Source organism: Artibeus jamaicensis, unplaced genomic scaffold, assembly GCF_021234435.1.
Source record: "Artibeus jamaicensis isolate MK-2021 breed Jamaican fruit bat unplaced genomic scaffold, CSHL_Jam_final contig_135, whole genome shotgun sequence".
Classification (NCBI taxonomy): domain Eukaryota; kingdom Metazoa; phylum Chordata; class Mammalia; order Chiroptera; family Phyllostomidae; genus Artibeus; species Artibeus jamaicensis.
This window is the reverse complement of record NW_026521267.1, coordinates 208218-220296: the sequence shown is the minus strand read 5'-3', so window position 1 is coordinate 220296 and position 12079 is coordinate 208218. Positions and strand designations below refer to the sequence as shown.

General features: G+C 39.1%; 1 non-coding gene across 1 annotated transcript; it reads right to left on the bottom strand.

The window, feature by feature from the left end:
* Window positions 1-5949: 5949 nt before the first annotated feature.
* LOC119053324 (U6 spliceosomal RNA) lies at window positions 5950-6056 on the bottom strand. The gene has a single exon (XR_005083271.2). It is a non-coding gene; the product is annotated as a U6 spliceosomal RNA (small nuclear RNA).
* Window positions 6057-12079: the final 6023 nt, after the last annotated feature.

Here is a 12079-nt window from a genome sequence, read left to right as displayed (position 1 = left end):
CAGGCCCACGCTCAATCCACTGAGCTACACCAGCCAGGGCCTACAACTTACTTTTGAAAGGGTCAGCAAGTAATTATAATTATAATATGTGTGTATATATATAATTTTATATTTCAGATGGCATCCCTGGCTCTTATAATGTACCCACCTTTCCAAATGTATGTTTTCTTTCAAGTTATTGTTTCCAAGGGCTTATGAGCTACAGAACCAGATAATGAGGTTTCTTTGACTGGTGTATAAAATAAGAGTTAATCAACTCTGAATGAGACCTTAAGTACTTTCTGATTAATATATTGCATTAATAAGGTAGTAAATCTTTTGGCCATTGAATTAGATTATGTAAAGTAATTTCATACTTACTCTTCAATTTTTGGGCGGTTAAGTTTGCTGGAAAAATATTCACGAATAAAGTCTTGTATTTTATAATAATTTTAAAAATCCAAATTTTTAATATATTTCTTTTGGAGAAAGAATAAGGGAGGAAGGAGAGAGACAGAAAGAGTGTAAAGATCGATTTGTTGCTCCACTTACTTATGAACTCATTGGTTGCTTCTTGTAGTGACTGAACCTGCAACCTTGACATATTGGGGGCAAAGCTTTATCCAACTGAGCTACCTGGCCAGAGCCTAGAAAATTCAATTCTTTATTGAGGGGGGTCTCTACCCACAGAGCTTCCCCAGGTCATGGCAGATGAAATAAAAATGCCCAACACATAATCTGATTGGGTAGGAAAGATGACCAGTCCCTCAAAGGAGAAAGGTCCTGAACACCTTCCCTGAGTTTTTATTGAGTTCAGCTCACAGAGAGATACATGACATGCATGTAAAGCTCATCAACCAATGCTCAAAATGCTACAGTCATGAGAAACTGACATCAATTATCAATAGTAGTTGAAGAAACACAGGGATTGTCTTAGGTCAAGGCTGACTTTAGCTCAAGTGTCTGTTTCATAGCAAAAGGGCAGAACAAGTCTCAAAAGAAACAATTTATATTCTTTCTCTGGCCAGTTTTGCTCTCTGGAGCCATCTGTTCCAGTGCAAGGTCACAGCTGCCTCTGGCATAGTTTCCAGGCTGTCAGGTGGGGAAAAAAAAAAGCAGCCAAGAGACTAGGAGACTTTTGCAGAAAGACTGAGGACTCAGGCTATGACAAAGCCAAGGAGTGAGGGTATTTCTTCCCCTTCTCTGAAGACCCTTAAGTCCTTCCCTGATGGCCCATTGCAACTGTCCCTGTCTTAGGTTGGTCCTCCCTTTGAGGTATCTTACCTGTCATTGGCTAACCAGTCAACTGCCCAGGACAAGAAGGGAGAAGTGAGAGAGGCTGTGGTGGTGCTCCTTCCAGGACAAAATGTTCTTTCTCTAGTGGCTCATGTCCCCAAGGTCTTTTAACTCAGCCCTAGCCATCGGACTCTTACTGTCCATTAATGAGGCTACAGTCACTGAAACCAGACAGAACAGCTCCCAACACTTTATAATTTTTTTAATTATGGATTTTTTAAAAAGTATTATATTTTTGTAGTCTATATAAGGAAACCATGCAATGATTGTTTTCCTGAAATATGGAAGCTTTAAATACATATGCTTGCTTTTTTATTTGCTAATTTGCTTGGTGATGTTATTTTTGTTTGTTTGTAAGCGTACACTTCAGCTAAGCCTAGGAAGGGCTTTCATTTTCAGAAATAAGGCAGAATAGGGATCACAATAACTTCCCACTAGAAACTAAGAAAATTTTCTATCTTCTTAAAAACATAGAAGATAGTATTAAAAAAAAAACAACTAGACTCCAAAATTGAAGGAAAAACATCTCTTCAAATTAGGTAGCACCCTAAAGCTGTTTTAAGGACACTTCCCAATTTGGGCAAACTTGAACTTTTATTTTTTTTTAATATTTTATTATTTATTTATCTTTAGAGGGGAAGGGGGGAAGGAGAGAGGGAGAGAAACATCAATGTATGGTTGCCTTTTGTGCACCCCCTGCTGGGAACTGGCCTGCAGGGAACCGGCCTGCAACCCAGGCATGTGCCCTGACTGGGAATCGAACTGCGATCGTGTGGTTCGCAGGCCCACGCTCAATCCCCTGAGCTACACCGGCCAGGGCTGAACTTTTAATTTTATGTGTTTTTGTAATATATATATATATATATGTGTGTGTGTGTGTACTATGTATATATATATGTGTGTGTGTAATATGTATATATATGAAAGATTAAACCAATACTGACAATTAGTATATAGGTGTGTATCAGCAGAGAAACAGAACCAGAAAGCATCATGGCAAAGCACTGGCTTGTACAATTTTGGTGGATGGCAAGGCAAAAAGGGAACATCTTTAGGAAGGACAGCTTGGAACTCTGAGGTATATGCTGGAGCTTCTGTTCACAGACAGAATTTCTTCTTCCTCAAATAAACTCAATTAAGCTCTAATGGTCTTTAGACCAATTTAATCAGTCCTTCAAGTTTTTCTAGAATAATCTCCCTTCTGTAAAGTGAATTGATTATGAATTTTGTCACATCTACAAATTACAATACGCATATTACTGTTTGATTACATAACTGGGGCTAAAATACTACCCAAAATCACACATAAAAATATCTACCTCTTTTTGTAGCTTTTCTGTAATTTTGAAATCTTTCTAAATAAAATACCTCAAACACTGTGCTCCCCATTCATATCTGAAACTCTAGTGCGTGAAGGATGCAAATTGAAGAATCCTCAGCCACCCCTCTGAGCTGCCCTGTACTCTGTCTCTATGGTTAATATAGCAGCAGGTTAATACTTTTCTTTACCACCCTGAAGAAATAAATTCACAGTTTCTGTGACACTGTTATGCTTTAGTCACATGAGGTGGTATTTCTTGAAGTATAATGTGCATGAATTACTTATTTCAGAAAGAATAAAAACAATATAGGTCACACACTAATATCCATATAAAGAAAGCAATGGTATTAGAGAATGAATAACTAATTTCTGTACTTTAATTTAATTTTCATTTTTCTACCATATTCCAACCTTCCAAAATAGATCTGTTTTCTGTTTATGTCTTTTCTACCTTGCAAACTGACTTGAATATTCTTATGCATAGGCAAGTAAGCACAGACGCTGTAGCTGTAAGCATCACAGGGTCATACATTTGAGGCCAATAGAGCTTGGACACCACTAGTAATCCTCAAAGGAAGAGTTACAGTCTGGGAGGAAACTCAGCCTAACACCCAATTTTTTTTTGCAAAAATATCCTGTTTGGGGAGGCAAATTAGACCTAAATCATTCTTTATTATCTGACATCGAAAAGTCTTGGTGTGGCAACATAAGAAATGTTCAAACCTGCTGAGAATTTTTATAAGAATTTCTTTGGGTCAAACTGGTTAAATACAGGGAGTAAGATCTCAAATGTTCCAGGGATTGACAGTTTTGCAGTTTCTTTTATTCACTTAAATTAAGGAAGAAACATAAGAAGGATTACATAAATTCAGAATAAAAGAAGATGGGGATTGGATTACATAATAATTAAGATTGTGTGCTTTATTGAGGATGATCTGCTTCAGAAAGATGAGGTTTAAAAGGGGCCTTTTCTTTTTTTAAGTGTACAATAAAACATTTTTTATTTATTTTTTCCTCAGTTTTATTGTTGTTCAAGTACAATTGTCTCCATTTGCCCCCGACCCCAGCCATTCCACTTCTTACTGTTGATTCTACCTCCCTTTGGTTTTTTCCATGTGCCCTTTATAGATGTTCCTGAAAACCTTTCCCCCTTTACCCTGAATTATACCATCTCACTCTGCCCTCTGGTTACTGTCAGTTTGTTCTTAATTTCAATGTCTCTGGTTATATTTTGCTTGCTTGTTTGTTTTATAGATTAGGTTCCACTTATAGGTGAGGTCATATGGTATTTGTCTTTCACATCCTGGCTTATTACACTTAGTTTAATGCTCTCCAGATCCATTCATGCTGTCACTAAAGGTAGGGGATAGGATAGTATTCCATCTGCTGCATAGTATTCCATCGTGTAAATGCACCATAGCTTTTTGATCCACTCATTTACTGGTGGGCACTTAGATTGCTTCCAGTACTCAGCTATTGTAAATTGAGCTGCTATGAACACTAGGGTGCATAGGTTCTTTTGAATTAGTATTTCAGAGTTCTTAGGGTATAATCCCTGAAGTGGAATTTCCAGGTCAAAAGGCAAGATGAGTTAATCTAGATGCACAGAAAAAATGGCCAGGGCTTGCTTAGGGCAAAAATAAACTTTTTACGAAAGAAGTTATATGCCTGGGGAGGGACTACCCACCAGGACCTTCTCAGTTAGAAATTTATGTCTAGATCACCCTGTGGGATTACTTTGCATAGAATTCCTTTCTTATCCACAGTGGTGCATACATTGGACTTATAGTTCTCTATTCATATCACTTTCTTTTTTTAGTTCACATTAGTCTATGGTCTTCTAATATTTGAAAGTGTTCATTATTAGTCACCCCAAGATGTGCTTCTCTTGTATGCAGATTATTTTGAGCTAAAGGCAACCAAGACCTTGAAAGCTCAAGAGAAACTTATGCTGCCCCTTTACTACCTAGAAGAATTTGAATTAGTGGTCTTTACCATAATAATAGATTATCATAGATAACCTGTTTGACCTATCTGTAGGGCAGAGCATACTTCTAATTACGGAACATCCTTCTTTTCTGAAGCCCAAGGCACCCTACCTCATCCTTAGCTTAGAAGGTCATACTGTATATACCTCACTTTCCCTTTCTGTCTTTGAACCTCTCCTGTATACAGGGTTCTCATACAAAGTATTTAATTAAATTTGGTCATGTTCTCTTGTTAATCTGCCTCATGTATATGTAATTATTAAACCAGCCTAAAAAACCTAGGAGGATAGAGAAGTTTGTTTGTCCTCCATAGTGTTGTGAGCAGGATATCTCACTGGTTAGGCACTGCTCAGCACAAAGCTACTGTAATAAAGAAAAATGTTGAAACCTGTAGCATATTGGCAAAGGTGAGAATTCCTACCAAGTCAGACTCCTGGATTCTACCAGCAGAATTTAGTTTAAGCAAAGTGGTGGAAGCCATTTTTCCTTTTCTAAGTTTAGACTGACTAGAGAAAATACTTGTGAAAGCAGTTTCTTGTGCTTAACAACTCTTGGTTATTTGGTATGAGTATTCCTGGGTTTTGGTAATTCAGTTTCTCTCTTGACTCTGTCTGATGTTTTTCTTTTTATTTTGTCATAAGTCATGAGAGTTTGGCCTTTATGACCAACAAAAATATTTTTTCTGGTCTTCACCATGTGGAAGGTACACTTACTGTGGTACATATGGTAGCCATTTGAAAATATGTGGGATTCCAAGTCTTAGTTAAGCCATAAAAGTTGAGCATATTGGTCTTTGTCTAACCATTCAAACTCTCAAGGTAGTTTCCCATAAGGAAACCTAGCCCATAAAGAGATTTCATCATCTCAAACTTTGTTGCCTATTAATACTAGAATAATTCCATTCCAGCAGTGCCTGTCTGCTGCAACAAATTAAAAGGTTTATGGCTGCAGTCATCTCAAAATGTTGTAGAAGCTGGGAGCTACACTATCCTTACCACCTCTGCAACAAAGGTCTTTGTTTTCCCTATTTTCTTCCTTCTCTGGTTAAGCCATAAAGGACTTACTGGCTTGAGCTGCTATTAAGATATTACTAATTAAGGCGAAATGGTGGTTCTTTTTTTTAACTTAAAAAAAATAATTTTATTTAGTTATTTTTCAAGTACAGTTTTTTGTCTATTTCTCCCATCCCAGCCTCCCCTGCCCCTTGCTCCCCACCTCCCTCCCATTTCCACCCCCCTTAGTTTTTGTCCCTGTGTCCTTCCTATGTGTTCCTCCAAATCCCTCCCCCTTTTTCCCCTTAACTTCCCTTCCTTCTCCCCTCTGGTCACTGTCCCCTTGTTCTCTATTTCAGTGTCTTTTTTTTTTTTAAATACGGAACGCTTCACGAATTTGCATGTCATCCTTGCGCAGGGGCCATGCTAATCTTCTCTATATAGTTCCAATTTTAGTATATGTGCTGCCAAAGTGAGCACAAGATGGTGGATTCTTTGAATTAAAAAAAAACTTCTAAATTAATTTTTTTCTTTCTTAGTGACTTCTCATATGCTTATAATGGTTAGTCATTATGAGTCCTTTAATAAGATAGAATGAGAAATTAGAACAAATATCAACATCCCCTCAGACCTCTTCCTGTTTACCTTCATATATTTTCATATATTATAAAAAATTAGGACATTAAAATTAGAGATACCCTGAAATTAAGAAGAAAAATAAATAAATGAAAAACAATGGCAAAAATTGTATTAAAGACAACCTAAAAATTTATATTTCAAGAACTTGAGTTGCTACCTTTCAAATTGGGAGCTCCAAAATATGACCATACAAATATGTGAGCTAAACTTTATTTATGGCTAGTGTAACCAGGCAGCATGGGGTCTGCCATTTGCCACCTTGTATATCCATAATATAAAGATTTGTGGGGAAAAATATGTTTTTATTCCTAATTTGAGGGGGCTGAGAGCATTCCTGTTCCAAGCTGGCCTCATCCTCAAAGGAGAGAAATTTCTTTATCCCCAGATAAATTAAAGTCCAAAACCACACCCAGAAGTTCCCTATAATCTGTAGCCCAAAGTTTTTACTAAAATGGGTCTCCATCTCTCCAGTTCCAGGTCTTCTTTTTCTCTGGTGCCTGAGTCCCTATTGCCTTGTAGCAGCTTTCTCTCTTGCAGGATCTGGGGTGCATTGCCAGGTCACTCCAGATGGTCATGCAGGGGAAGCTCCATTAGTGAGGAACTTCCCAGATCACAACTATGTGTGTTGCTCTCAGTCTCCATGCACTGCTCTCAGGGTGAGAGAGTGAAAGCATTCCTGGACCCATGTGGTGGCAATGTCTCAAGGGCTGGCACCCAGTATGGCATGCATCCTACCATGGGACCATGTCTCACAGAGCTAGCTTCTAACTGTGTGAGATTGTGTGTGTATATGTGTGAGAATATATTTACCAATGATACATCTTATAGGATGTTACTTTTTTAAATAAGGTGTATATAAATGGGGTGTAAATAAAGTGTTTTAAATAAGATGTTTTAAAATGAGGTGTATATAAATAACATATACACCTCAACATTAGGAAGAGAAACAATCCAATTTAAAAATGAGCAAAGCACCTGAATACACGTGTCTACAAAAAGTTCATACAAATTGCCAAGACACATGTGAAAAAATGCTCAATGTCATTAATCATCAGAAATGCAATTTAAAACCACAATAAGAAAATACTATGAAGCAGAAAGAAAGGTGTTCTACCCTTTGTGACAGCATGGATGGAAATGGAGAAGTAAGTCAAGTGGTGAAAGACAAATACCATATGCTCTCACCTGTAAGTGGAACCTAATTAGCAAAACAAACAAGGAAGCAAAATATAACCTGATAAATTGAAATTAGGAACAAACTGACAATAACCAGAGGGTAGGGGGAAGAGAAATAATGGGGGAACTAAGGGAAAGAATCATCAAAAAACATGTATGGAGGACCAATAGACAAAGACAAAGGGGGTGGAATTTAGGGTTGGAGGTGGGGATATGTGGGATGGGAGAAATTAGTGATTGAAAAATGGAGACAACTTTATTCAAATATTAATTTTAAAATGATTTAAAAAAATAAAACCACAATAAGATAGCACCTCACACCTTCCAGAATGGCTACCATCAATAAATTAACAAAACCCAAGTGCTGGCAAGGATGTAAAATAATAGGGAATGCTAGTGCACTGTTGGTGGGAGTACAAACAGGTGTAGCCACTTTGGAAAACAATGTGGAATTTCCAGGCAATTCCACTTCTGGGAATATATCCTAAGAACCCCAAAACACCAATTTAAAAGAATATATGCATCCCTATATATACAATAGCAGCAGCACTATATACAATAGTCAAGATCTGAAAATATCATGTGAGCATCAGTAGATAAATGGATAAAAAATTGTGGTGTATTAACACAATGGAATACTACACAGAATTAAAAAGGGAGAAACTCTTACCTTTTTGGACAACATGGGTGAACCTGGAGATTATTACGCTAAGCAGTCAGTGAAAGACAAATATCATACAATCATACTTATATGTGGTTTCTAATGAACAAAATAAAATGATGAACAAGATATAAAGTGATATTTATACATGAATACATGTATAAATACATGTTTATGTATAAATAAATGTATTTATACATAATTGTATTTATGTATAATGCAATTATGTATACATAATTGTATACATGTATGCATGTATATAAATACATATGTATTGATACATGTATAGCTACATTTATACATGGATATTTATACATTTACACATGGATACATGGAAAAGACTGACAAATGAAGAAACTGACCGAGCAAGCACAAGGCTTGGTCAATCAGCAAGCTGATCCCGTGATTCCTCTACCCTGTTTGTAGCCATGTTAGCTGTCACTGCTTCCCTAGTCTGCCAAAAACTGCGATAGCAACTATTTCATATGCAAGAAAAGGTGCATCAGGTGCAATTAGAACAAAGAAAAGGGGGAGATATGGATGGCCAAGCAGGATAATGCATGCCAAGGGAATTGGAAGCAGGCCTCCAGTTCAACACAGCTGCCCTAGGCCATGGAAGACTGAGTAATAAATTGTAAGAAAAGAGAGGAGGCTTTCAAGATGGCAATGGAGTAGGACGGAGCAGATACCAGTTCCTAGTACAAAAGGGAGAGAAACCTGTCAGATCGGAGGAGGAGAAGCCAGCAAGCCAGCAGTTGCCAAGCATATGTGAAAATAAGGGACCAGAAACCTCGACGGTCACAGAGGAACCAGACAGTAGGGAGACAGCAGCGGTACAGTAGTCTTGGGGACGGAGCAAAGAGGAACAGCAAGGATCTCCGCCGGTGCATGGTTGGAGGACTAACGCCTGGTGGTGAATGCCCAAAGGTGCCTGGGCCAAAGTTCAGCACCTGGACCACTCCCTCCCTGGAATTTTTCAGCCAGGGCCAGCCAAGTGGCCCAGGCAAATAGGAACGGAAAAAATGTCAGCCTGCTCACAGTTCGGGGGACTAAGCACCCTACTCGCAGTGTATCTGGGCGAGTGCCTGATGGCGCCTGGGCCAACCTTCAGCACCCCGAAGGCTCCCTCCCCAAAATTTTTTGGCCAGGACCTGCCAAGTTGCCCAACGAAAGAAGAGCAGAGGGGATTTCAGCCTGCACACAGTTCAAGGGGTCCAGCGCCTGGCACGCAGGTGTCTGGGTGAGTGCCTGATGGTGCCTGAGATAGCGTTCAGCGCCTGGACAGGTTCCTGGAGCTGCTCCAACCCTAGGATTTTTTGACTGAGGTTGGCCAGGGGACCCAGACAAACATAGGAACAGAAGGGATTTCAGCCCACACACACAGTTTGGGGGATCAGTACACACCACGCACTGTGCCATGACGACGTGCGCAGAGTTTATAGGTCGATGCCCAGCCCTCAGATCAGCTCCGGGCTTCCAGTCCATCCCCCTCGGACTATCTGGAAGCCCTGGGCACTGAGGGGTCCTGGGAAAAGAGGTGAGACCCTTGACCCCCTCCCTTTCTGGCCAAGCAAGGTGGGGTGCCAGGAGAGACTTGTTTGATAGAGTTTTCAGAGAGGGTGCTGAGGACAAAGGGCCCCAACAGAGGATTCTGTGGTTGCCAGCCCAGGAGAACTGAGAGGTACAGCGTGAGACTCTGAATCCAATAGACACAACAGCCTGGTCTGCTCTACACCCAGCTTGACAGCGAACCTGAGATTGGGCAGAGGGCTTAGAGCTTCCCCACAGAACAGGGGGCAGGTCTGTGCTCAATCCCAAGGGAACCAGGCAACTAGGCCAGCGCAGGTGCCTGCAAGCATGGCAAACCGGATCATGGTGGTAATCCCTGGGAGGGGAGCCCTGTGGGGAAGTCCTAGTTCCCAATTATAGGGAGCTGGGAAGAGGCACCAAGTGCTTGGATGCTGAGAGAGGGTTGGCAGATAAATCACAACAATTGACCATCAGCCAACTGCAGCCAGAAAAACAAGTTCAGCTAGTTTGAAACCAACAAGTGACATTTCCTTTTTCGTTGTTGTTTTTGGTTTTTTTCTCTTTATTTTATTTTATTTTTATTCTATTTTTTTCTTTTCTTTCTTTTTCCATTCCTTTTCTTTACCTTTTTCCTTTTTTAAAGTAATCTGTTATTTCTTTTAAATTTTACTACTGTTTCATCTTTTGATACTTTTGTCCACTTTTCTCGGATTTTCTGTTTTATTCCTTCCTCTTTTTTCTAAACTTATCACTTTTTCTTCCATTCCCCTATCCTTTCTTTTCTTCCTTTTATTTCCTTCCTTGTCTTTTCTTTCTTTTACCAACAAGAGTCACAGTGAACTTGAAAACATTAAAAAAAAAAAAACAGAGCTGGACCCATAGAAGAGGCCTCCCAATAGTAGAGTCAGAGAGATAAATTCCACTTTGCTGTAGCAGAGAAGCCAAAAGTTGATGCATATTTGAGTAGGTGGAACTAGAGAACAACAGGATAACCGAAAGAGACTGCACCACTGAAATTCACAGGCATTCCACCACAGACGTTTACACCATAAACCCAGGGAGTCAAAACAGATCAATCTAAGAAGCTGAAGCCAACAAGAAAACTCTCACAAACAATGGGAAGACAAAGAAACAATCCCCAAATGAAAGGAAAGGAGGAACCCTCAGAAAGAATGTTTGATGAAATAGAGGCAAGTCAACTATCAGATACTGAATTCAAAGCACTGGTTATCAGGAAGTTCAAAGAGCTCACAATCAGCTACCAGAAACTACAGGGGACCTATAAGGATCTCACTGAGAACTACATCAACATGAAAAACAAAATGGAAACTATTAGCAAGGGACAAGAGAAAATGAAGAATACCAATTCTGAATTGAAAAACACAGTATAAAGCATTAAAAATAGGGTAGATGAGACAGAAGATCAGATTAGTGAGTTGGAGGACAAAGTAGAAAACATCTCACAGAAAGAACAGGAAAGGAAAAAGAGGCTCAGAAAGAATGAATAGGGATTAAGAGAAATGCAAGACAATATGAAACGTAATAATATCTGAATAATAGGAATACAAGAAGGAGAAGAAGAAGACCAAGGCATAGAAAATGTATTCGAAGGAGTAATGAGAGAACATTTCCCTAATTTGATGAGAGAAAAAGTCACACAAATCCAGGAATCACACAGAGTCCCAATCAAGAGGAACCCAAGGAGGCCCACTTCAAGACACATCACCATGAAAATAGCAAAATTCCAAGACAAACAGAGAATCTTAAAGGCAGCAAGGAAGATAAAATAAGCAAAACACAGGGGAGCCGCAATAAGGTTAGCTACTGACTTCTCAATTGAAACACTCCAAGCAAGAAGAAAATGGCAAGAAATATTCCAAGTAATGAGAACCAGAGGCTTACGACCAAGGCTACTTTACCCAGCAAGGCTCTCAATCAAGATAGATGGCCAAATAAAGAGCTTCCAAGACAAAAGAAGTCTAAAAGAATATGCCTCCACAAGCCAGCCCTACAAGAAATACTAAAAGGACTGCTTTAAGGAAACAAAGGAAAATAGACATACAGACAGGAACAAAGGTACAAAAATGGCAATGAATAAGTACCTATCAATAATAAACTTAAATGTAAATGGATTAAATGCTCCAATCAAAAGACACAGAAGAGCTCAATGGATAAGAAAGCATGACCCACACATATGCTGCCTACAAGAGACCCACCTCAGGACAAAAGACCTTCACAGACTAAAAGTGAAAGTATGGAAACAAGTTTTCCAAGCAAATGGACAACAAAAAAAAATCTGTGGTAGCAATTCTCATATCAGACAAAGTAGACTTCAAAAAAAGGGCCATTAAGAGAGACCCAGAAGGTGATTTCATTATACTCAAGGGGAGAATCCACTAAGAAGACATTACCATTGTAAACATATATACACCAAACATAGGGGCACCCAAATATATCAAGAAAATCTTAGAGGACTTCAAGAAAGATATTGACAGCA